We start from the raw sequence: 27,012 nt of genomic DNA on the forward strand, positions 1-27,012 counted from the left end.
GATGAAAGCTGAAATAAAAGTCGCTAGAGACAAAGAATAAGACAGCAGGAAAAGTGTGAGAATCCAGAATAGTGAAGATTAGAATTAGAGGAGTTAAATGTGATAACAAGTGGCGTGAGGCTGGCTGGAAATAGGAGGACAGGATGAAAACTATATCATTATTATATGGAATGTGGAAGAGTTAGCAAGTAGAGGCAATAGGTGGGCTATGAAAATGACGAAGACGTGTGGCGGTACACCGGACTTTAATGACACGTTAATGATTTTCGGTGAAAATCACTAGTGTTCAACTCGGACTTTTCTCACAGGGTGAAAAATTGTAACACCGGTAGATTGGAATAAATAAAAATGAGCTGTTGACAGTAGAAACATTTCCGAAACAAGTCAACGGGGCTTCAAATTTCTGTTGCCACGACTATAGCCAAGGTGTAAATTGACCGCTTACGAGCTCATATCATCTTCTCCGTATACTACTATGACGACGTTATGACTACTGGCTCCTCAATTCCAACGAATGCTTCGCGGTTGTCGTTTCAAGTACTTGAGCTTAAGTCAACCGTCGTGTGCTAATTATGTTTAAGTTTGTGTACCAAGCGTCTGCTCGTCGTCTGCTCTGCGATGCGGTCCAGTCCACGTTACACGGTTCGAAAGTTTGAGAGTGACTCACTACGGAGAAAAATGCTTTATTAATGTTCGTGTCTGTAGCAGTTGGAGCTGCTCCAGTGGTTTTCCTGGCGCTTACGTTGGCCTCTAACAATAAGCTATTTCTTCATAGGTACCATTTTTGGTCATACGGTAAATTCCGACGGCCAGATCTCCGGATCATCCAATGCGCACACATCACGTGATTTCACAAGTCTTTCGCACGTGGAAGCGGGGTCGTTCAAAGCTGTGTTTTAGGCGGCGCGATACATCGCAGCGGCAAATTACGCTTATCTGATGACCGCGGGGGCGATGGGAGCTTGGGAAGAGAAAAGGCTTCCTCCTACTCCATTGACGTTTAGATCCTGATTCGGCGATCGGTTTCTACAAAGCCAAAACTGACAGACTAAGTACTTGATGTGACGTTGTACGGTGGAGAGGAAAGTAAAAAAGTAAACGGGAAGCATGGTCGAGTCGGGAATTGATTAAATCTGACTGGTAAAAAATTGAAACAGGCGTCAAAACGATCATCGAAGATATTTCGACACTTGTTCGACATCCGTGATTTGAATTGAGATCTTGGATACCGGAATATTCACATGGTTCCATTTCATCATAATTTATATACGATATTTTTTTCTTTCACGGATATTTGCAGGAACATGTATTTCTTGCTTCCGGGATTGCGAACGAAGACCCGGCGGGGTGCCTTGGTTTTAACCTCGGTGAGAAATCGGGTTTTGTAAACTGTTTTAAGACGGTTGACCGAAGGCGTGGGTAAATAAGAGTCCAAGGAGTGATGCGAAACACGCTTCTTCGGACGGGCTCGCTGTGTCTGGGCAAAGTTCTTCGTGGAAGCCTTGGTTACAGGCTTTCGGGAACCACGGGCGTCCATCCGTGCCATAATAAATGACAGTCTAATTTCCGCAGAATTAAACGCTCACAGCGCGTCAGCCCCGGCACAAAATTGTTTTAAATTGTGTATATTCATCACTCCAGATCACCGATTATTCAAGTACGACGGATTTTAAACAAGCAATAAATCTCGATGATTTGGAAGTTGACGTAGATGAGTAAACATACTTCGAAAACTCGCCGAACGATTTAAAATTACGATCCAGCAGTTATTCTTCTTCCTTCTTTTGCCTTCTTTTGCAGGCAGAGACAATTTTTAATGCCTTTAGAATTGAAAGAAATTCGATAAAGAAAATCAAGGCATTCTCGAACCGTCGAATTCAAATACACAAGTATCTACACTGCATATGTGCAAGTGAAAAGAAAGTCAGGTCTAATTTGAACACGTCTTGCATTTTGACCCTGACCCGAAAATGTGCTTCTGCATTTCTGGCATTTCCGGACCGCGAATTCTAAACTAGGAGACTAAATCCAAGGATACATTTACCGAATTGCAGGAGTTGCGGGTTCACGGTGTAAGCCACAATGGGTATCTATAGTAATCTATACCGCGGATAAAAAATACGTATCACAGTTAAACAAGTTGTGTTACACCAACCAAATATCAGTTCACAAAATCAAATGTTTCGTTTACTCTTGCACGTGCAAAGAAACATACAATTTTTTTATGTATGTGATCTTCAAGATTCTGATTTGAACACCCTCACGACCGAAATGAAACAAACTTATAGGTATAACTCAACAATTTTACAATATATGGAACATCGCTTTTTGTAAATCCGTCGTTCTTTGTCTCCTTATAACTATCACCGATCGCAAATGACCAATGAATGAAAAAATGCTATTTAGAATTATAAATGAAACTGAATTCACACAACAATAAGATAGGTTGTTCGGTAACATTGTATAAAATTGAGTTTTATAAAAAATTGTATTGAGTATAACTAAATCTGGACTTTCTGCTTATCTGTATAAAGTTTATCACCGCAGACACATCAGTTTCCGAACGATCATGCAATAAGTCGAAAGTGCAAATTAGCGACAGATCAGCTGCGTCGTGCGGAGTGAATTTTGCAAACGTATGAGTCGGAACAGCTGGACCGCGGCTAGCGTTAGTCGGCTTATAATCCGGAGGACGTTTCGCGACTGTAGCAAAACAGTATTGCAGGGAATTGAAAACTTTCGGTTGGCGCAAATCAGAGGCATGTAGACAAAACACCGACGCGTTTCACGGGGATACAACAGTGGAATTCCCGCACCGCAGCAATGGCAGTAGCATCAGTAGCAGCGGTAACAAGCCAGCAGCCTGGTGCGAGCGGACGATCGATTATAACAGCGGGATTTAATTGCGGAACGCGCATCGCAACGCTGCATGCGAGACAGCATCGCGACGCCCGTTTACGCGGGTTCGTATATGCAACGATAGGTGTTTGTGTTTGGGTGCATATTGGCCCAACGTGTAGAGGTATGCAGCCCGTTACGTACGTACGTATGCGTGTACATAGTTATACGTATATAATGTGCAGTTGGAATGTCACTGCAAATGCAGTCGCATGGCTTGAAACGCCACTTGTGCTTTGGGCCGCGTGTATCAGGGATACCTATAGGCACGGTTTAATTAGCCTGAATATGCCATTATTCATTACAAGTCCAACCGAGCAATTGAATTTAGTTGATTGAAATTTTCTTTTTTCCATTCAATCATTTCTCCTTTCGCAAGATTAATCAATTGCTGCGTAATTTTCTGCTAGTTTTAAATTGAAGTACAGCGCAATTGGGTGTCGATAGTTCACGGAGCATGTTATAGTTACTACATAAGTCGTACTATTGTAATTCAGAACATCGTTGTTGCGTCTCCTTACAAGTAGCGTCCAACCCGTAACGCGTTAAATAAACACCCCGAACATGTAACCTTGAAATATTTTCTCCCTCCTCACGACTCGTTCTTCCAATTAACGTCAGAATTCACTAAAGGCTCTGTATAGCCTCGTTCGGACAGCCCAGAGGAAATCGCTTATCGCTTTGAGGAATATTGCAGGCGTCCCAAGGGACTCGGATAACACGGACGGCGAAGAAGGGCAGGGGGTCAAACCAAGCAGATAACCACCTCGGGCTCTTCGCCCTTCGGAGGTCTTTGGATCGAGGTTGAGATTAGCCGTCCAGCGTGACCGATCAGGGGTCTTCGGATGGCGACGTAAGCTCGTGAAAAGTGGTAAAACGGAAACTGCGCTTTCGAACTTGGACTACGTTTCACGTTCAGTTTATTCGCGACAGTTGGCCATGGTGTACTCACGGCGTCCGTTTCGGCCGGTCATTAACGGGGCACTAAATTCCCCAGCAGCAGTAGCACCACCACCACCACCGATCTCGAGGAAGCGGTTTAAAGTCCTCCCAAGTGCAGCAGTACCACGGCAAAGTCTCCGCAGATGCGAATCGCTCGTGAAACATTTATACGCTCGCTATATAGGAGCATAATAAACGCCCGGAATCTTGACGGGCCGGATCGCTTTAGATCACCGCTATTACAGGCTGTACCCCAACTTATTCCACTTGACGTCGTTAGCTTAGCCCCATATCCAACTAACGACAGTGTAAAACGGCCCCGATGGATACGGGCAATCCTCCCAGGATGAACCGGAGGCTTCCGAATTGCCGATCCAATTTCCATGTTTCTTTTCTGTGTGCCTTCGAGTTTCAAGCCTCAAGAGTATCGTAAAAAAAATCACTCACTCAACCCCAGCTACGTGATTTGAGGATTGCATAGACTTCGTCTTAGGAACTTAATGACATTCGTATTTTGAAAGGTCTTTCTCTGACTAGAATTTTTGTCATCAAACGGTATCGTCAAGTTCATAAAAGACCGCACAGTATCCTTATGAGAATGGAATTCCCGTCAAACCAGTTGAAACAACCTTGCCATTTCGCGGATCGCGAACCTGCGAATTTGTAAGTGCATCCGCATGCAGACATCGTAAAACAATGGGATCTTCGACAGTAGGTAAGATGGTTACTTTAATCAGGTCCATTTATTTATAAATTCAATATATAGAATCTTTTATTCGGTACTGTGTTACCCTCGTGTAAAAGTATGTAGGTCCCAACGTATTTTTATACATCATCGTTGAGGCACGGTCGGATAGGTACGTTATCAGATTCTAATTAAAATTATTGTACGGCAGAGCGTTGAACATCCCACGCGCAAATAAATTCCGCCTGGCAGGCTAAACCGGGAATCCGGACAATTAGTGATCGCCTGTTCGACACCGTGCAGCATCCTGGTATGTACAGTCGATCTAAGTACCCACTAAACGCACACACGGACAACTCGATGTAATTCTACCTACCTACCTACCTATCCACCCATCTACCTGCCTGCCCACTTTCAGTCCGGATTATTGCCTGTTCCCGGTTGATAGGGTAACGGCGATAGTCGAGATCGCGGATTTGCGTAGGTGGCTCAACAGCCATAAGGAACCTCGACACGTAGTACAAACACACGTGCACGTAGGATACGCGGTTATAAATAGTCATCCTCGTTACAGACAGACGTAGAGACAGACGGTGGATCGACGAGAGGCATAGTTCTGTAGAGAGACGCGTAGAATCCGGGCATCCAGAGAGGATGGGACAGATTATGCGGCGCACATGTCACTGTAATAGGCGAGTGCCCAGCCGGGAGGCTGCAATGCGCAAGTAGAGTCACTTTGTGTGTTGGCACCGGCACGTGTATGTCCAGACTAGTACCGACCAGCGTTCGGACGCAAGTGCGGCACGTTCGTATGCGGTGGTACGTACGGTGTAGGTACAACAACTGGACGCGGTAGCTCGGCACGGATTGTCCCTGATTGTCTCTAATGGTTCTGATAGTCGCTGTCATCTAACTGCCTACTTACTTTTAGCTGCCGTTTATGCACGCGCCGACGGTTAACCAATTGACTCGCATTACTTATTCTGTCCTGGATTTATTTTTCCTGTAGCATAAAATGCGAGTCGTTCCCTCAGCTATGGACGCGCACACGTTGTAGCGCAGAACTCGGTCTGCAGTGTCGGGAGGATGGCGCGGATGAGGATGAGGATGAGGATGAGGATGAGATGATGGAAGGACGTGCGGTCGGGCGTTAATCGACCCTCCGCAGACTGCCAGACGACTGCTATTACCTCGGGGATCGGGAAGATATGATTACGGATTGCAGTGGCTGTGAACACCCCGATAATAATAGCAGCATCAATTCACAATTACATTTGAAAACTGGTAAGGATATAGGCTAATGAGGTCAACGGTTCGTTACCGAATCTATCAAATTTGTAATTATTCCGCAGCGTTAAGAAGGAAACATTGCATTAATCCAGGTACTGTTTCAGCTCCTTTTGGATAACCATTTTGTACGTAATCGTTCGTAACAACATGTTAATTGGAAAGTAACAGATGAACCCATTTGACTTGATTTTCGTTAGCTTAGTTATATATACCCCAGAGTTATGTCATACGTAGAGACTATAGCTACAGAGTATTGAATGTCAGTAAAATTCAATATTTCCCGACTCCGCAACGTGTACTTTGTAAACAATGTATTATATAAGTGCCGATAAACAATGTTAATTTTTTTTTTCAAATATAGCCAGCTTTCACAAAATTTTCTCACATCAATTACCCAATGCTCAAGTACCATGACCGATGTATCTCTTGATTAGATTGTAATGGTAATTACTATTTTATGGCGCATCCGAGCACAACGATCACGTAATCATTTATTTGGAAAGATATTTAATATCGTAACACAGTTTCAATTCATCCATTGCCTAAATACTCAATCTAAAGGCAACTTGAGTATAACCTATCATATGTTCTTACTCCACGTGCGTACTTCAATCAAAGTTAGACTATTCGGAGATTCAAGACCTGATATTTCTATAGCAATAGAGTATAAATGATAAGAAATATCAAGTTTAAAATCGCAAATCTTCGTTCAACAGTGATTTGAATCATTGGAGAGTAAATTACCACGGAGAAATTTAGCCGGTATCAAAATCACAAAACTTTGAATACGGATCGAAAGAGATCTTGGCCAGGATCTGGAGTCTGGCTTGAATCGTAATGGCACCTACCAGAGAATTACAAACATGTCATTTGAGAAACCAGAATAAAATATTATCCGTAAAACGCAAAGTAGACATTTCAAATGCTGCACTCTGGTTGAATTACTATATCTACAAGGACAAAATTGACATGGCGGGATTCCTTGATTTATTCTATTCTTTAGCCCAAAACGAAGCATTTCGGACCAATTGAAATACTATTCATCACCGCTAGAATGTACCGAACAACTTGGGGTGCTCGGTTCGCTTGGTGCTTCATTACTTTTCTGAAGTTCGAGGGTTGGACATCTTTTAAATCGTCTACTCGCTACTGTCATCTTCCAAAACTGTTTTCCGAATCCCCCAGAAGCGCGTAGATTCGTTTTTTGACGTGCGTGGCGAGCGTTTGGCACTTGGTACCGCGTTACCAAAATCTTGGCACTGATTGCTAGAACACGTTTCACATTCCCACCACTCTCCTCGGAGACAAGCCTGCTCTATGAGCACACCGACAATAACCAGTTGACAAAAACTGACGTCCTCTGGTATAAATACTTGCCTAGGCGTCGAGTAGCTCCGCGTCGACGCCTATTGACTCGATTCAGCTCTCGGCGATAAAACGGTACGCCTTGGTGCCAAGAGATGAAACTTTGCTTGACTTTGAGAGCTTGGACGCTTATTGTTAGTTCCGCAGTGAGCTTAGGCACTTGGAACCGCCCGTCTTTCAGCTACGCTGAGTAGCTTGCGGCTCTTGCACCGTGCAATCTCGTCTCATCCTATTTCATCTTCTACCCCATTCCATGACGAAATTTCGTGAAAACGTTCTTCTTCTGGAATAGATTGAATCGAGACTTCCACGTTTACGGGTTTCTCGTAAAAGATTGCAGGTACGAATGAGTGGAACAAGACATCATTGGTTTGTTGAAAGCCCGTGGCAGACTAAACGACGTTCCTGATCTAACCAATTGGATATTAGCATGAAGTTAGTCGGTCGAAAACCAGAAAAAGCGGTACCGTCGCATTTTTGAAAATGATTCGAAACTTCCGTAGTCATTTGACGGCACTGTGAGGGTCCGGTGAAAAAGCGGATGAGCAAACGGGGCCTTATTATCCGCAGCCTGGAACTAATTTCTACGCGGAATTCTGACCTATATTTAAATGTTAACGCTCACGTTGCGCACCTACGCTGCTTGCGACGCGTATAATGACATAGTACGAAGGTACTAATATGATGCACTTTGGTGGTCAGCCAGCCAGCCAGCATCTCATTTCGACTCGCAGGATAGCACTCGTGAGTTAGGCACACGGCAGCTGAAGACGTCCGTCAGCGCCACATTCTTGGTTAACGCATGGTAACATGCACGTCCGAAGAATAAAGAGTACCGACTATTGAATTTTCTGTACGACGATTTTAACGAATCCAGCCACCGAATAAGAAATGAAAAACAAAAAGACAGAACACGCGAGGGTAAGAAATAAGGAAATATTTACCGAGGAAGCAACTTACACGGATTATTTAAATTTCTTACACCGTCCAGGAAAAGCGGGTTTTTGTTCATCGAGATCGTTCCAATGGTCATTAAAAAAGTACTGGTACAAAACTCGATCAGGGTATTTCCAATATGTGCATAAGTGAAAAAGATTGGACTAATGTCGAGATAACCGATTTCAATGTTAAAATTCAATATCTAGTCATTTTGTTCGTTTGAGTTAGGTAAAGAAAAAATGATGGATTACCAATTTTGAGGATAATCAATTAGTTTCCGATGAGGAAATACCATGTGTGTATCCGTCATACTCTGTGATTAGACAGTAGACAAACCAGAAGCCGCGTATTTTTGAATTAAAATCTTTCACAAAAAGTGTCTCCTAGCGTTCTACTTAACCAAAATATTAATCAAAAGTATCCATCGCCTAGATGGTTGTCACTTTTGGTTTGTTTGTCAGGGCCAGAACGATATGGATAAAAATTTGTAGAAGATTGCCGAGATGATAATTATTCGTAAGCAGTTGAAGATGACGTTGAGAAGAGATTACCGGAGACGTGGGAGGAGGATGTTGGCTCGACATCCCCGTTTCTCTGTATATCCGAGGTGACAATTAAATGGAATCTTCGCGGTGGACCGCAGCCGCGTTACTTGACGATATAAATACTGCGGGCGCATGGCCCGCTCGGCTACTACGCGAACGCGTAGTCGTAAAACATTATAAATAAAATCCTGGACGGCAGCCCCGAAGACACTGCCAGTCGCGGATAATAACGCTCGATATAACGATAACCCAACGCTGGCGGAGCAACCCGACCCAACAACGATAGTCTGACGATAAATATTCAAATCTCCCGCCCCGCGCGACGTCGACGTCTTTCCCAGAAACTAAATAAAACGGGGAAATATCGCCGCCGGACTTATCTCACTCTATCTTGCACTCGGAGGATCCTCATTGTTGTTATTATTATTATTATTATTATTATGATTATTATTATTATGGACGACGCAGCGAGGGCGAGAAACCGGCCGCGGACATCCATCGCCAAGACGACAAGCGGAATTGCTCCGACGATTGTTTATCCGCTAATGTGTTGGGCATGGCTCGAAGCCATCTTCATCTTCCTCTTAGAACACGACTCCACCCATTTTCTCCCCACAAGCGTCGCTCGACTTCGCAGAGTTTTGTCGTCGCTCTAAGACTCGATTTTTGTCCTCCGTTTTTTTTTTTTTTTTTATTTTTTATTTTTTATACTTCTTTTTCGTTCGTACTCTGTTTGCTTTGTTCATTCATCTTTTTGGTATCATTGCATTTCGACGACGGTATTTGCTGATGTTTTGAGATATATAGGCGGGATTCTCCGTCTTTTCGATAAATCATTCTAACCCGCGAAAGCTGCGGCCATGTTGAAAGTCTTATATAATTATTCGTACTCGTATACACGCTAACTTCCTTGAATCTGTTTGTCAATTTCAATTACGATAAAGAATTTTTTGCCTGACGTGCTCACTGTTCACGAACTTCAATGGGACTCGGGAGGAAAATTGAACGGATTTATTCAAGTCATCGATATTAGATATAGACTGATGATTATAGCATACCGATACAGGAAAATTGATTACATTCATATGCAGTGAGACTGAAGTGAAGAAAAATTGGTTACGCGTATAACTTCGAAACTGAACGAACGTTCAAATTTCACCATGCACTTCACCATAATCGAACGAAGAGTGACATTTTTGGAACTGTTTATTCTCTCAAAGGAAAAAGTCAATTACAGGCCAAGAAAAATTAGCAGCGTCAACATATCCTTTCTACACACTATATTAGCTCGGTAGTTTAAAAATAAAAACTGCCGTTCACTCCTCTGAATAAACTTCTGCGAATATGAGAAAATTGTTAATATTTTAGACCTGAAGATAACTGGGTAAGTGCTGGTAGTAAAAGATATTTAAAAGATGTTACACAGCTCTGTCAAAGACATCGCCGTTGGCCGTATATTTGTTCACAGCCGAAAATACATCACACTAAAATTGCACGCGAATATACGTAATGGCGAATAGACAACCTTGCAAGTACGATGAATGAGATACCATGACGTAAACTCGCTTCGAGTTCTATAACGCTTGACCTGCGTCAATAGTAACATTTAAGTTGCGAAATAAATTTCAACAACCTAATTACTTTTAAATGGTCCATTGTGCATCGGGTTATAAGAAGTTTTGCTGTTTGTGCCAAAACAAATATTAAATACACGGATACACAGAGCCGGTGGCAAAGCTTGGAAGAAATATACATACAACGTTGAAAATAATTTGCCTGGGTGTTGAATATTTTGTTTGCCAAAATATTTTCGTTAAAATTGACACAATTTCGAGGTTTGTCGTATATTTCATAGCTCTGTCAATTTTTGATGAAATGAGCCAAACGGTAATTGTATAGACGAAAAATTCTAAAATTTTAACGGTATATAGGTACATATATATTATATATATATATATATATCTATTGCAGAACTAAGGTATTAGTTATTCATTCTGTTTTTCTGTTTACTATGGTACCAAAATGTCAGAATAGCATCCGGAATGTTTTTCTTCTTGTTGTAATTTTATGGATGTTCAAATAACGAACTGAGTATTCTGTACCCTAATATCTCTCCGATTTCGTCAACACCGTAAAATTCTGTAATAAATGAACAGTCTGTTAGAGATTCCTCCGACTTTGATCGTGCAAGCTAATAATCTAAATTTTATACTTCAACACGAATAACATATTATATTTTCTCGAACTAACGTATTTATAATTATATTGCCTTCTGCTCTAATAACATCCCGAAATTTTGTATCGTGAACAAATTTCACCAAATTTGTAACGTATTATAGATTCCTCGTAAAAGATTTTTCAAAGACACGTACATGCCTCTTCCAATGATAAACATAAATTCTTCGCTATGATGAATCGAGTATTTTACATTACACAGCAAGACATATTTCTCTTCAAATACGATAAATTAAATTTGACAATTCACGTGACTGAAGACAAATTCGACGATGAAAAAAGCATTGAAAAGAAAAAAGATTCGTAAAAATAAGAAGACTTACAAGTGTACACTCCGAAAATAGACTATAGCCAGAAGCGACACGTACAATCAACCGGGTGATTTATTATTTTCAAATGGAACGAACGCATGGTCAGAGAATTCTTGCCGTGCAATGATTCCGGCGAAACGATGCGATGGTCAGTTTGGCAGACTTGCTACAGTCATCCGGCCACGAAAAGTGAACACTCTGAAACGTTTATCTTGGCTTGCATTGCGCACACTTGATGGACACAAGTTACGGATCCTCGTCCGAAATCCACTCTGTTAAGTAACCAATTTTTTCGCGCACACTGAGAAAAATTTCATTTGTTACAGTAACTAGAAAAATTCAGTAAAACAGGTATCGTTGAAAAAAAAAACTGTTTGAATATTTTTGGAATTACGAAAAACGAGGTACGCGTAACCATTTTGCGCTATCGTCAATCCTCTATTGGTCATTGCAACGCAAAATCAGTTTGTACGGTTTGCTCCACTTTTTTAGTTAAACAAGGCTTTAACGTCAATTTATTGTTGCACGAGCATTAAATTTTCGCAACAGTTGCAAGAAAATCTAGTAACAGTGATCGTAATGAGAAAGAATAGTACCGGATACTAAGACTTTCCGGTAACAGCTAGAAAACTAATTTTTATTTTCTACCTAGGAATATATTTTTCTATCGTGGTAAAAAATGAAAATAGTTAAGGACTGAGCGGTAACCGGAACTAAAAATTTCTCTCAGTGCAGACTGTTTCATGTAATGATATACGAGGTGCTGGAGGCGCTCTGGTTATATCTCCGCCCTTTTCCACCATTTTTAAGCAACAAAAATTCGTTCCGAAAACTAGAATTACGCAATAAAAGCTACCCACGACCCCGAAAAGATATATACATACCTGACCCTCAAAAAAAAAAAAAAAAAAAAAAAAAACAAACGACGAATATCGACCAAGATTTGACGTTTCACATGAAGTGGCTCCCTCAAAATTCGGCCAACCACCGACATTCACCAAGATTCAAATGCCCGTCTCTCTTCCAAAATTATTGCCGGTGGACATCTCGGGGTCCGGGCATAATAATTCTTCCGCCGCCCCGTGGCGCTGACGACTCGTTTATACCGGGAGACGTTGCATCGTCGTCGGTAGATGGCGTTCGGATCAGTCGGACCGAGAGGAGGCTTCGTTCGAGGCGGGATGGATCATCGGAGTGCCCCTCGTTGGCGATATTAATGGGTTCGCGTGATTACACGAATTGATTACGCGGGCACGGGTCTCGCTGCTCACCCCGGGAAGGTCGATATATGTATATAACCAGACGTACTTGTTGCGGTACGAACCGTGAGACGAGAGTTAATGCCGAGGGTTCTTGACCGTACGTCGAGTTGCGTGCCGGACTGCGAAACTCGATACGTGATCATACGTCGCGGTCGTCCGGAGGAAAATCCTGCAGCTATACGCGATGTAACGCGGTTTATTTGTCACGTTGGTATCACGTTCTCGATTAAATTATACCTGCTGCAGGATTCGGTTTTTTTTTTTTGTTTCTTTTTTTACAACGACGAGGGAATCCGCCGGATGCTCGCATTCGCGACAATATTTGAAACGGGTGCAATAACAGCAGGTTTATTATTTAGAGAATTTGTTTAACGGTGAAAAGTATAATTTGGATATCAAGAGCCTGTTGGAGTGAGAAATTCGTGAAATTTGAAAAACATCGAGAGCTCCGTCTGCAAAAGTACCGTCGACTAATTAACTGCTATTGATACGGGAGAGAAAGTAATTTCATCTTCACTTTAAGCTTCGAAATTTGAAAAGTGGATTAACTTTGTCAACTTATTTTCAATATCAGGTTAGCAATTAACCTAACAATCTTCGTGTTTTTACAACTAGTCGTTATTTAGTTCAGCACAGCTGAGAGTTCTCAAACTACAGAACGTACTGTATTATCGTCGGTATGAAAAGTGTAATATTCGCAACCGTCACGACCGTATTGAAGGTAATAATAATCGTTAACGATTAAATAACGGTATCGCAGATTATATGAGGCGTTACGTAATGCAGCGATTGCGGCGTTACCGCGCACACATTGTTCATTGTCAGGCTATGTCGTAAATGAAAAATCAAAGGTCCCATAAAATGTTACTGATTTTTTTTCGACAGCTATAACCTGGGCAAAATATCCCTGTAACACCTATATCGGTTTAATAACGTACGGGTCGAATGAACACTTCTGAATATTTAACTCCTAACCCCCCACAGATAAAGTGGGTGTAAATATTGCGGTGATTTATTCAAAAATGATCCCTGACGTCCTCTTTGTTTTCTATTTTGAATAAAATGAAAAACGAAGAAAATAAATCCGTGAGATTTTAGTATATATAATATCGATTAGCATGGTTGAAAAATATTGAACGGTTTGCGAGTATTTCAACTTTTAACGAAAAGTGAAATTTACCCATTTTAAATGAATGGGAAATAAAGATTAAAAAAGTAACCTATCAGACTTGATCTGAAGGAATCATATTTTCAGAGAATATTTTTTGTATCAAACACTAAAATTTGAGGGGTAAGAGCAAAAAAACAACTTTTTTTTTGGTTTTGAACCACCCTTAATATACATCCAAGAATTAAATGGGGTACTTTAAATAGTTGAAAGAATTTTGATGCCCGATCGCTATGGGGAATATAACTGGATTTTGGTAATTTTCATGGTGTTTAAAGAAATCTAATGAAAAATATCCATGGGAATTTTATGGGGGTTCGAAAATTTTTATGGGAGAACTTCCAGACACGAGAATTCCGCAAAGAGTTACGGAAGATGAAGTTGATGGAAGATCTCCTGAGCTTTAAAAAACTATCTAGGATAGCCGATACATGGAAGGCACTATAGGTATTCTTTTCATTTTCATACTACTATGCGTGTAATCTATCGCATAATAAAGAGAAAATTTATCATTATTTCGTGACTGTAACGAAGCGATAATACGGATGTTCAGTCGTAGGATACGGGACGGCGCACGCGCGGAAACGTTTGACATTATCGGCCGATAATGGAAGTGGAAGAGGCCAAAACGTTACACGTACGCATACATGGTAGGTGATGCGTTTCCCCGTTGCGGTGTTTATAATCGAGCGTGAATGTCGATAAACTGTACAGGTTAGGTAGGTACCTCGATACGTGTGTACAGCGCGTAAATGCATGCATAGTACAGACTGCAGGTCATATCCATGCACAATGTTAAGCGAAACTTGCAGTCCGCGGATCTATAACAATTGCGCGTTAACTGGGTCGGGTTTATGTCACCGCAGCTCTGTCGGTAATTGATTCGCAAAGTTTATTACGTCGCTGCAAGGTGCATTGATGGTCAGGTCGTTGCTGAAAAAATGTGCGTCGTTGGGTGACGAAAATTGAAACAGATAGTCCGGAGCACTTCATCTTGGAATCAACGTGCAATTTTTCATTCTCATTCCACGTGAGAGTGACTTTTTCTCTCAAATCATTCTAGAGCCCTCTGAAGAAAATTTGCAAAATAGAAGGAATCGTTAAAAAAAACTGTTTGAATATTGTTGGAATTACGAAAAACGAGGTACGCCTAACTATTTTGCGCTATCGTCGATCCTTTTTTGGTTATTCCAACGCAAAATCAATTTCTGAGGTTTACTCTACTTTTTTAGTTAAACAAGACTTTAACGTCAATTTATTTCTGCACATTGATTGTGGTAAAATATGAAAATAGTTAAGGAATGAGCTGTAACCGGAACTAAAAATTTCTTTCAGTGTATTTATTTTTTTTTCTGGGGAAAAAATGAAACACCTAGCAGTGTCGTAACGTCTTCTCTGTTCTCTTGGACACAAACAAAGGTAAGAACTTATAGACATAAGTAATTTCTCAATTCGAATTCCAGTGTAAAACGTTGTACGATTATTTATTTTACAACGTCCCAGTTATCGTACCTGTTTTGTATATATATATATATGTGTGTGTGTGTGTGTGTGTGTGTGCACATGTTAGACAGATAGTTTATTGCGTTGCAATCGAGGTAGGTACAAGAGTAACGTGAAACTAGTTCGATAGTGAAGTGCAGTCAACCTTAGCGACCTCACCGAGTGCTTTTCTCTCGACGTTTTTCATGCTCACCCCCTTCCTTCCTTCCTCTGGTGCACCCGTTACGCCCTTAATATTTACACCCTGCGCTGTTTTCACTAAATTTAGAGAGCTAACCGATTCGGTCCAGCGGGTATTGTAATTCGGCGAAATACACGTGACCTAGGCATTTTAAAGCGAGCGAAGAAAAAACAATGCCTACTCTACATGGCGAAACGCTTGTTATACAATAATTTTTACTCTCTACACGAACCGTTGTACCTTACACCCGGAATGTTTTGCGCTAGCTAATATCGATCATTATGCAAGTGGAAATTTCTTGTTGTGGATATCTGTACAGTTCTTGACTATCTGTGTTCGTTTTTTTTTTTTTTTTTTTTTTTCCTGCACCATAACCGAAATTATTGTTCTGGGTGAAAAGTAAAAAATGAGTCCTGTGACTATAACCTGAAAATCTATCGTGTGTTCATTATTCGTCTGGAATATGATCACTCGTAATATATTTTCTCTTATAGCTATTGCGATAATTTGTTGCTGGTGAAGAAATGGATTGATTGTAAGATGTCATTAAAGAAATCAGTAAACTAATCGAACAGATTTAATGTGTAAATAACAAGAAAATGTACTGTAGACAACTGTAATCTCGCTAAATAGTTTATGGTACGACATTCACTGGTACCAATTTTGCTTAAAATTTTCTAGTAACTGTGGGAAATGAAATCGATACAAATTTTCTAATTTATTTCCGTATTTACTTTAGAATACTTCGAACGTGAGATTTGCTATGTATATGTGTATAAGAGGCTTGTGGAGAAAAGGCGGGCAAAATGGGCCCCTTCAAAATTATGCGTACTTATCTAAAGTTGCTTTAAAGGCGACATAAGTTTGTTTATTAACTCGCTAAAACTTTGAACACAAAATTACCTCTGTCATAGATCACAGAATCTAGGGGCGAAGTAGAAAAAATTCCCCCACCTGTACATTGAAAAACGTATGCTTTTTCCTCCTTATAACTTTATCTAAATGAAAGATTACGTTTTTCCAGTTTATACACCTTAAATAATGAAAAAGAAAAAAAAAAAAATGTATAAATTTTGTACCTTTCAAAACTTTTTTACCTGTCTGCCAAGTCCTATCAGTTTCAGATTTTTCACTCGGCCGTTTTCGAGACGATCGCGGAAGTTTGTCGGACATACCGACGGAATCTCGTTCCATTTCACGGCGATGAAGAGTATCACAGAAAAGGAAAAAAGAAAAACGACAAAACTGTTTTTTCCGGCTCGTTTTCGTACGTCCGTGTAATTAGACACGGAACTCTTCGGCGTCTCGTAGATTTTCCTGGTAGGCCGACAGCTTCATCGGCATAGAGGAACGATCCAACACGTCTATCCCTTCAACGTGATCTACGCCCATACTCGGAGCGTCGGTAGCTGTTTTAATGACGAATGTTAAGTGGGTAGTAATTGGGCGACGATCCGACTACCTGGGCTCTTGACTCCTCCGTAGAGCCGGGTGGCCGAAGACAGGGGAGGCCATTATGCCTGTCCGCAACCACTTTCGAATAATTTAGGCTATCGCCTATCGTCTGAGCGATCGTTCGGCGCCGCCTTTAACAAGACGCTAATGCTCGCGCTGACCAGATTGGCCGATTTATTAACTCGCCGCACCTCGACGAGCCTCGCTACACGCCCGAAGATACTCATTCTTCAACTCACTCGGCCAGGGCGAATGTCCTCTTAAACAATGTCGAGACCCCGACTCCAATTTCGCATTGTCGCCGATACAAGCTCGCTTCGCAAGCTTCCACAGATCTCGACAAAAGTTTAACGATCAAAGACTTTGATTTCTGGAGACTCTACGTCACGCAAAAACAATACTTAGGTCGAAAATGGTGACTACTGGTTTTTCGGTAGTCCGAGTATCGGCCAAGTACCAAGTACGATAAACTCAAAACTGTATTTTTTATTATACAATTTCATGCTAGTCACTATTCTTCAAAATTCATTCGGTTCAAGAAAATTCGAGTCAAGAATCTACACGCTACCGATCGAGAACTGCACGATACGACGAAATATTTGTGATTTTACTTCGTTTTTGATATTTTCTACACTTGCAAAATGCAAATTTCTTGAAGATTATTCCGTTGCGTCGATTTTATAGACTTGTTAAGTCGTGAAAAATCGCCGTGTGATCTTTCGGGAGCGTTTTTGGAACTTTCGCTTTTCCCATCGTTTCTAACGCGATAAATGTTTGACGAAAAAATGTTCCATTTTGCAAATAACTCAAAAACGCTGAGCCTGTTTTGCTCAAGATCTCATCAGTTCTGATTGTAAGTTACCAGGTAGAACGGCAGTGATGGAGACTGAAATAACGAAATTCCGTTCGAAATTAAATTCCATCCACATGTTTTATTCAAAGAATGTATCCTATTTGCAATTTGATTTGATCAGATATTTTGTTAGATATAAACTAAGTGACAAGCGAGGACGAGGTCGAGGAATATTCAAATAATTTGAATTTGCCAAATGAAATGAGCCTCTTTCTCCGATCAATGAAAGATTCATTATAATCGATCAGTTTTTATTACGCACGATAAAATATTTCAACGAATGAAAAAAATACGGCAATTTATTCAAATTATCACTAATTAGCCAGTTGGTCATTAGTAAATAATATCTTATCATGCAAATTACTACTGTATAAATAATGCAAATATATATATTGCCAATCGTAAATTAAGTAATAGGTGGGATCGCTTTTTAATAAGATTTTTTTCAGCGTGTAGCAATATGCGTAAAAACCTTGCCAAAACTCAGATTAACAAATCTCAGTTCCTAGAATTGAAAAAAAAAAGAAAAAAAAAATACTAAAATAAAATACGACAACCGAGAAACATCGATGAAAAGAATCGCGACGAAATGAATTAATCACTGTTAATGGAACTCTCTGAACCAAGTCAAGACTAATCGAGATTTTAACTTTCTGAAACATGAAATTGTCAGGCTACAATGTAACTTGTCAAGTGTTGTGTATTTTCAAGATACAAATACGATTTAAACAAAACCCAGGTACAAGTTCCTAAGAAATTTTGTGATTGCGAGAAACATGACAAAACGTGGTCTAGCTAATTCTAACTTTACCAATCTGTCTTGCGATGTATCGGAAATTGATCGTGATTTTGAATTAATAACCGTCACTCTGTTTACCACGGAAATTTTCACCTGACATCTGTGCTTGATGTACTTTTCTGATTAATTTTGCGTGTTTAATTATACTTCAATTTTCAAATCTGATTACGTTCTAGGTACATCAGTTACGCGCATACGTGGTGAATGGATTCATTCGTTTACTTCGATTAAACGATACCATGTTTGTCATAATTAATTTACATCGTATAAGAGATCACGAAGGAGAGGAAAAAAATATGATAAACGAGATACGATTTATAGTAGGAGAATCGAACAGGTACAAATTATTGCTTCGATATACCAACGCGCTTTCATCTGCAAGAAAAAATAAGAAGAAAGAATCCATCTTACCGTATATTCGATGCAAATAAAAACATTCCGACTATGATCACCTTCTTCCCGTTCTCAGACTTTTTTTTTTTTTTTTTTTATTTAGTTTATCGTAAGTTATAATACCTCCGGATATAAAACGGAGAGGATATAAAGTAAACTGAAATGATGTAAGAGGTATAAAATAAATTCAAAACCGTCCCAAGTCACGAATCCACACCGATGTCCTATTCAAAATATTTATTGACTCTAGTTCGTATACTTCGCAGTGTTTAGAATAGCTCGTGAATGTTTCTTTTGTTTGTACCGTAGCAAATTTGAAACGCATAAGGTTATAATTTTATATAATCAATAATTAACAGGTTATGTAGGTGAAGTATACTAATGAAAAGAATGACTCTGGATTCACTCTGATACGTTCAAATAGAAATAAAATTTCGACACCTGTTTTCACGATATATTTTTTAGTAGGATAGATTTAAATGTACCATAAGCACCCTCCTGAAAAGTTAAAGTTTATAAGAAAATCAATTTCTGAACATCGAATAATAACGACTTGTTCGCGTATCCATGCAAGCATTAAAATTATCCACCAACGAAACTGACGAGTGCCATTTTTTATCCAGAACCCTATAATATTCCGGTACTAATAAAAGATGAAAACGGTCGAGAAAAACTGTACAGTATCCAAAACTAGGATAATACGTCTCTGAAAAAAAAAAAATCATTTCGTAGTGAACAAGACGTGGAAAAAAATCAATCAGGAAGTGAGTCTGAACCAAAGTGGACACCGAAGCCCCGGTACGTGTCGTCTCAAGGACAAGGGACGAGACTAGACGACAAGGATGAATTACGAGGTGCAGGAGGTGTGATGATTGGAGGGTCCCAACAACCCGCACACAAACAACCCCGAAAACCCCGGCCTGCAGGTATAGAAAGAAGCACATGCGTGTATAATAGAAAAGAGCAGAGGAAGCGGCTGAGAACACAAACGGTCGGTTATAAACTTGGGTATAACCCACGACGTTGATCCCGGTTCCCGCACATACAGAGGGAGGGTTCCCGAGTCGCGCACTTAGTCGGAGGGGGCGGAATTTCAGGACCATATGCATTGTGACTGCATGTGCACGCGGTGGTTGCGTTACGTTCGATGGCCTAGTGCGGAGTCGGAGGAACGTAGGGTGTGATTCTTGGGTGGAGGGCGAAGGACCAATTATAGAAACAAATTAAAGAGAGGCCGGAAATAGACGCGTTAATGGGAACTTCGTCTCTTGCGAGGGACGCGACGCCCGCAGTGAGCTGACAATCGCCCTCTACCGAGTGCTTTAACACGTGGTGCGTCATAATTACTTGTACGGCGCTTTTCAAGCTCGCCGTATGCGCGTGACGATTGTCGGTGTTTCAGTAAATACAGGCTCTTGTGATCTGCTGTGACGCTTCTCGGAGTTTCAAGAACGGACGGTCGGAAAAGCGGCTTTCTAAAAGGACCGCAGTCCACGGGTTTGATGGGTTGAGGGATCGTCTTGGTGTAAAAATTTCCCAAAAAATATACATATTTGTTTTTTTTTTTTTTATACATGTGAAAATTTCACACTCGAAATTTAAAACGCGTTTTTTCGAAACGTGCACTGAGAGAAATTTGTTGTTCCGGTTACCGCTCGTTCCTTGATTATTTTCATTTTTTTTACCACAATCGAGAAATATAGTTATAGGTAGAAAATGAAAATTAGTTTTCTAGCTGTTACCGGAAAGTCTTGGTATCCGTTACTATTCTTTCTCATTACGATCACTGTTACTAGATTTTCTTGCAGCTGTTACGAAAATTTAACGCTTGTGCAACGATAAATTGACGGTAAAGCCTTGTTTAGCTAAAAAAGTAGAGTAAGCCTCACAAACTGATTTTGCGTTGCAGTTACCAAAAAAGGATCGACGATAGCGCAAAATGGTTAGGCGTACCTCGTTTTTCGTAATACCAGCAATATTCAAACAGACTTTCTAACGATCCGTGTTTTACTGAATTTTTCTAGTTACTGTAAAAAATTAGAACTTTTCTCAGTGTGGTTTTTCAAAACGGTGTACGTTCTCAAACGAAGAGTTTTCAAGCTATCCGTCTCAAATTTGGGTACAGCATTCTTCACGCCATTCTTTATCTTGCTCTGAAAGTTTTATTTTTCAATTTTGAATTCATCATATTATTTTTAAACGAAAAACTGTCGAAAAAATTGGCTATACTTTTATACTCTATACTTCTTTTTCAAACTACCGCCATTTTTTTCAATTTCGATAAAAAAAAAAAAAACCTTCATAGCAAGACAGCAGTTTTCATGCTCATCAATAATCTTTTTACAAATTTAATTTCTGTTCTTCATTGGGAATAGGAAAGCTAACTATGGCTGAAAGATGAGTTAATAGTAACAAAAAAGAAGGAGTTTATCAAATAAATATAGATCGTTAAAACATATTTGAATTAGTAAAAACTGCAGCAACAAATATGGTCTTACTATCAATAAAAACAGCGTCCTCAATTAACTAACGACCGATTCATTGATACTATTGTTGGACAAATAGAAACACCACTATAAAATTACCTCAATCATGTCGGTAAAGTGTATTTGAAATATCTCCATTAATACTTATAGGATACATCCATGGGGTAAGCGTGGATGCTCGAGTATACCCAGAAATACGAGCGATAAGCTTGGAAAGAAACTTTTCACGAGACATGGAAAGCGGAGAAGACGAAGAACCCAGGAAGATCAGTAAAATGAAAAAGAAAAAAAAAGTCGTGGCAAACTGCGGGAGGCACGACAGCCTCGGCTCGACTTTCGTAGCAGCAAAAACTACCCTGCAGCCCAACGACGGTCCTGGGGGTCCTTTAATAGCTTCGTAAGCCCTTGATGCCCCAGTCTTCCCCGAGTACGTTAAAAAGCCGCCAACGGTTCCACCATTTTCTTTTTTTATTCCATTACTTTTTTATTTTTCTTTTTATTCGCCGTAACGAATCACTCCCGTACTCAGCTCGTTTCTCCATTCCGTGTCACGAATTTTCACCGTGTTCTCAACGTACAGGTACTCGTGTTACAAAAATTTCTACTCGATTGTTTATTGCAACCAGGCATTTTTTTTTTTTTTTCTTTAGAAAAACTCGTTACTTCTCAACTTTGGAATTGTCTAAAATTCACTAGACCGTTACACGGCGTAAAGAAATTTATATTTTTTTGAAGTTGAAACTGGCAGAAAATAGGACGCAGAAAATTCAGAACTCCCAGGCAAGAAGCAGTGGTTCTCATGTTCCGGCTGGCAATTCGTACAGTTCAAACATTGAAAACCTCGTTGAGTGTTCTTCCGACAACCCCAAAGTTGCTGCTGAATATTCGTGATGTTGTCAATCCTAAAAAGAGTGAAGGCTAGCGGAGGATATAAAAAGTTAGTTTTTGGCAAAAATTCGGTTGTAAGAAAGGTGAGCAAACGACGAAACTAGACTGGACGCTTCGTAGTAACCCTTTCAATTTTTGTCACAACCGAATTTTCGCGATAACGTTGCTTGTCGTGTATTCTGATATCCCTCACTCTTTGGCAAATTGACAACATCACGAGTATTCACAAGCAGCTTCGGGGTTGTTGGAAAAACACTTGATGAGATTTTCAATGTTTACAATTTGTGTGGTTGCGCTTAACGACTGTGCGAATTCAACTCCAGCCAGCACATGAAAACCACTGTTTCTGGCCTGGAGTTCTAAATTTTCCGAGACCCATTTTCTGCCAGTTTCCACTAGATCGTATTTTTGCAAATTTGACACCTTCGAAATTAAGGTGAAACTGCAAGACATTGATTCGTCGTTCGAAGTTTCATTAGGTAAACGTGACTAGGACGAACTTCGTTAATTTTGACTATATTTTCAATACAATCCCATCGATGTTGCAATAATTATACACACCACAAGCAACAATAACGTATAATATATAAATTACGAAGCAAAACGAGGGCCGAAGAAAAGCCTCCAGGCTGTGAAGGGGATGAAACTTTTCCCTTAATCCGATAATTAATATACGTTTTCGAACGGTGTGGCAATTCGGCGGGTAAGAGGGGGGCGGGATAATTCTCATAAGAAAGAGCTTCGTAAACAGCGGTGCTCTGCAGCTACTTAAAATCAACAACAAAGACGTATTGGTTTCCCTAATTCCCCTGCAGCGTGAAAGGAGAGAGTAGGCAAAGAAGAGGCAACGGTACGAGAGAGAAAAGATGATACAGGGTACCATAGGACCCCGTATCTCGTTACAATTAATTGGTTTACGTTAAGATATTGCCGCGGCGACAAAGCTGAGTAAATATTCCCGCTTCGATCCCCCTCCATCCCCAATTCACTCTCTCTCTCTCACTCTCGGTTGAACCGCGTCTCTATCTTTTTTCCAAGCAACACCCACTCACACGCAGCGGCTGCCGGCTTTGAGCTCCTTGGTTTTTGTGATGGACGTTTAAATATAGAGCCGCGCCAAAGACGCTCTCGTGTCTTTTCTTAGTCCATATCCTATCCTATCCTACTCTGCTGTAGCGTACCCTAGTACCTTGTGCTCAACGGATAACTTCGGGCATGCTCAAAGAGATGCGTAACATCCATCTGAACTAATCAATGCTATGCAGGTATAATTAGTAGTGTCTTGTTTCTTTTGAATAACAGTTTTCACGATATTTATCCAGCACAAAAGCACTTTGCAGATAATAGAGCGTTACGTTCCAACTTGACTAATATTCAAGCCCTATCATCTTGGGTCTGGATACGTGTTTATTTTTTGATTGTTTCAAGTACGAAACAACCCCAAGATTTCTTCAGATTTTTCCACGAACCGTTTTAACATCCTTTAATCTGACAATGAGCCTTCTTCATGCGGGTGAGAACAAAAATTAACAAGGAGTGGGACAAGAAAGAGGATAAATCAGCTCACCGAAGCAGCCGCTTATAAGAAATCTACGAAGTCTATAGAAAAAAATCGGTTACAGTTTTAAGTGTTCAGTTGGAACAAAAATTTCTATGTCTAGTCGAATTTTCATCCTTCAGCTTGTCATATTTCTCTGATTCAGATTGTAATTTTGTTTCCCCATTCATAATTTCGTTTGATATTTTAATAATTTACAGATACGAATTATTACAAAGATTGTTATTACGTTTTTATGATGGTTTTTAACATTTTTTTGTCGTATGAATAAGCGAGAATTCTTAAAAAAAAAGATTTCGCTCTCCACGAGACAGCAGCTGTCTTGTTTTTAGGGAGCTCTTAGCTGGGGAAGGACACGGCTTTTGAGTCTAGAGGGACATCCTTAAGTTAATCCTTCATTTCCGTTTGCCGCGAGTGTGTGCTGTGCAGGGGGAACAATAATACACCGTCCCCAGAGTTTAGGCGATCCGTTTTACGACTGTGAAGTGCAGCTCGAGTGCTTTGGTATACCTACGCGACTAACACGCGTACCCGTTGCTGACGTGCTTGCCTAATTGAAAGGACATGAAGCCGACGAGCGCTGGATTAGGTTATGTTAGGTTAGTTCGATTTAGGCGAGGTTAAGTCATCTTATTCCCTTTGCAAACAAGACTGATGCACAATTCCATAACCGTATACTCATTGCCAGTGAAAAATGTGACTGCATAATTATTATACTAATTCAGGGTATTTTTTTATGAAAACTGCGAGTGTGTCAAGCAGTCTGTGAAACAAATGAAACCGACCGAGAACGGAATTACAGTTCAAAAGGTGCTACCGAATTAGTTTATCAACTCCATGACATATGTGAAACAATTTACTCTTACCCAAAAAACTGAATTTCAACCCTTGTTCGATACCTTGGGGTACAAACGACCCCACGTATTCCAAATCTAAAAGAAAGTCATGTCTGGGGCACTATTTGTCAATTTGATATTTTGTTATACAACCTATATAGTTTCAAACAGAAACCCTTTAAGAACGTGCAAAAAAAAAATTTCAAGTGTAAATATTCAGTAGTTCATCTTTCGTAACGATTTGTCTTTGGGGTACAAATGACTCCAGTGTGTCAAGTATGTGATTCTATAGAAGTGTTTAAAACAAGGGTTAAAGAAACTTCAATGCAAGCAGAATATGATTGATTAATGAACAACTTGTCATAGTTCACATTGAAACTTGCCAATTTGTCGATTCTCAACGGCATATTTCGTTTACTCGATTCTCAAGATTTTAATTACATGATTGGTATGAAAGTTTGAAATATTATTTGACAATTTATCCACTTATTATCTATCAATTAAAACTGACGTATACAATGTGCACTTGAATTACATAAATATGTATCATATTCTTAATCACATCTGCGGAGAACAATTATAGAACTGTCTCTGTGTGTCTAGTTCTTGTAGAGAAGGGTTAATTAGAGAACTGGCAAGGTTTAATTACGCTTCACGGACATGAGTAAAAAGCTTCAATTTAACAGTATGCAAGACGGTTTAAGCGTTTCATTTCCCGCGACGACCTGTTGCTGTATCAGCTTAAGTTGCCAGAGCTTTTACGGTATGTGTATATATATGTATATGATCTTCGTATAAAAAAACTCATGAAAGCTGGAAAACTCTGCATCGATGTTGAATTGATGAACGCAATCTCACAGTATACCGTATGCAGAAAAGGAAATAGTGATATTTTTTACAAGGTCAAGACTCCAGTCACACTAGCAACTTTTGAGCTCGGATAAATGATCGACATCTTATAGAACATAAAATTAGAATGTAGTGAGGAAATAGAATAAAATAAACAAGAAAGTTGTACGAGACAATTTAGTGACACAATAATAGAACTGGTAAATTGGTATTTGATTTCAAATCATCGTCGCACGTAAAATCTAACCCAGCGAATTTTGACGTTCAAACTCTATCAACGTTTTCCAGTTCAAATCAACCCGGCAATTGTCGATTAGCCTGAATCGAAGCGGGCATCAAGACGCGAGAGAGAATGAAAATTAAAAGCAATTACCCTCACCAGCCTGTTTTCCCCCTTCTCTCCTCGCACATCGCTTCTTTGCCCGCACAGATGCAACATCGGAACAATTCAATTGAAACTGTAATTGATCGATTATTCGACCCATTAGCTTGTATGTACCGTTTCAAGTTGATAGGTATGTCTATTATCGGACAAACCTCTGTTCCAGACTGTTAACAATTGCCACTTTGGAACAGGGAGGGGAACTGCGTTGTTTCCCTCTAAAATTCTTGGTTTACGATTTTTTCGATCCGTTACAATTGCAAACAGAAGCTAGTGTGTCGAGTGGCGTGGTTAACTGACAAGAGTGATTGCGGGAGTAATAAAGTAGCGTAGGTAAATTGAGATCGCGGTGATTACCGCGCATACGTGAGTATAATGTACGTATAAAGAGCGTGAAATCTGCGATTAACCGATACACTCGTGCACGAATCCACTTATCTATCCACTTTCCAATGTAGCCGGATTTCTTGCGCTAAAACAGGATGTAGCTCGGTCGCGAGTGGAAGAAAATAACCGGGCATTTGAGTCGCTGTGAAAGAGTAAATCAACTAGTCGACCAGTTCAGAGCCGGCGCGGACAGACAATAGTTGAGGGACATAGAGGAACTTATTCTGTACACACTGCATACATGCAGCCACGTGGATACGTGTACGTAGAGTCGTACAACTGCAGTGCCGACTGCCGGGTCACGGTAATCAAGTCCAATCACGGACATCCCTTGATTCTGCACGTTTTATAAAATCACGATCGAACAAGGCAAGTTCACTATGTTCACTCTCCAAGCACAATTCAAACCAAGACATCAGTGTCAAGAGTCTGACCAAAATGTTAGTTGTTTCGAAAAATGTTGTGCACAGGAATGCGAAATTTACAAGAGTTTTCGGAAATTCTTGTACAGATTTAATGAAACTTTATAAGGATTTGTAGGACTTTTCGTGAATGATGATATTCCAAAGATTTCAATACAGACTTTGCGGAATTCGAGGTATTTCACAGGATATCATAAAGCTTTATGGGTTCTAGAAAAAGTTTTCAACGATCTTCGGCAACAGGGAACCAAAACGTGAAAAGAAACCTCTGAAGGCATCCCACTTCACAAAGAGAAACAAGAACCAATTATTACAACTATATTTACTACCGATGTGAATATAATGCAGATCGGACGCATAGTTATTACCTTTACTACAGC

The 27,012-nt window shown here is 40.1% G+C and overlaps 1 protein-coding gene and 1 long non-coding RNA gene across 3 annotated transcripts in view; one reads left to right on the forward strand and one right to left on the reverse strand.

Annotated features, from left to right (window-relative positions):
- The window catches only part of LOC124219819 (uncharacterized), a 220,646-nt gene that overhangs the window by 124,199 nt on the left and 69,435 nt on the right, over positions 1-27,012 (reverse strand). The window lies entirely within an intron of this gene.
- Positions 5,210-6,170, forward strand: LOC124219827 (uncharacterized). Of its 2 annotated transcripts, none has more exons than XR_011177335.1 (3): positions 5,210-5,344; positions 5,535-5,809; positions 5,908-6,170. It is a non-coding gene; the product is annotated as an uncharacterized lncRNA (long non-coding RNA). The 2 variants fall into 2 exon arrangements; XR_006883475.2 differs by having other exon boundaries at positions 5,920-6,170.

The sequence above is a fragment of the Neodiprion pinetum genome, chromosome 5 (assembly GCF_021155775.2).
Source record: "Neodiprion pinetum isolate iyNeoPine1 chromosome 5, iyNeoPine1.2, whole genome shotgun sequence".
Taxonomy (NCBI): domain Eukaryota; kingdom Metazoa; phylum Arthropoda; class Insecta; order Hymenoptera; family Diprionidae; genus Neodiprion; species Neodiprion pinetum.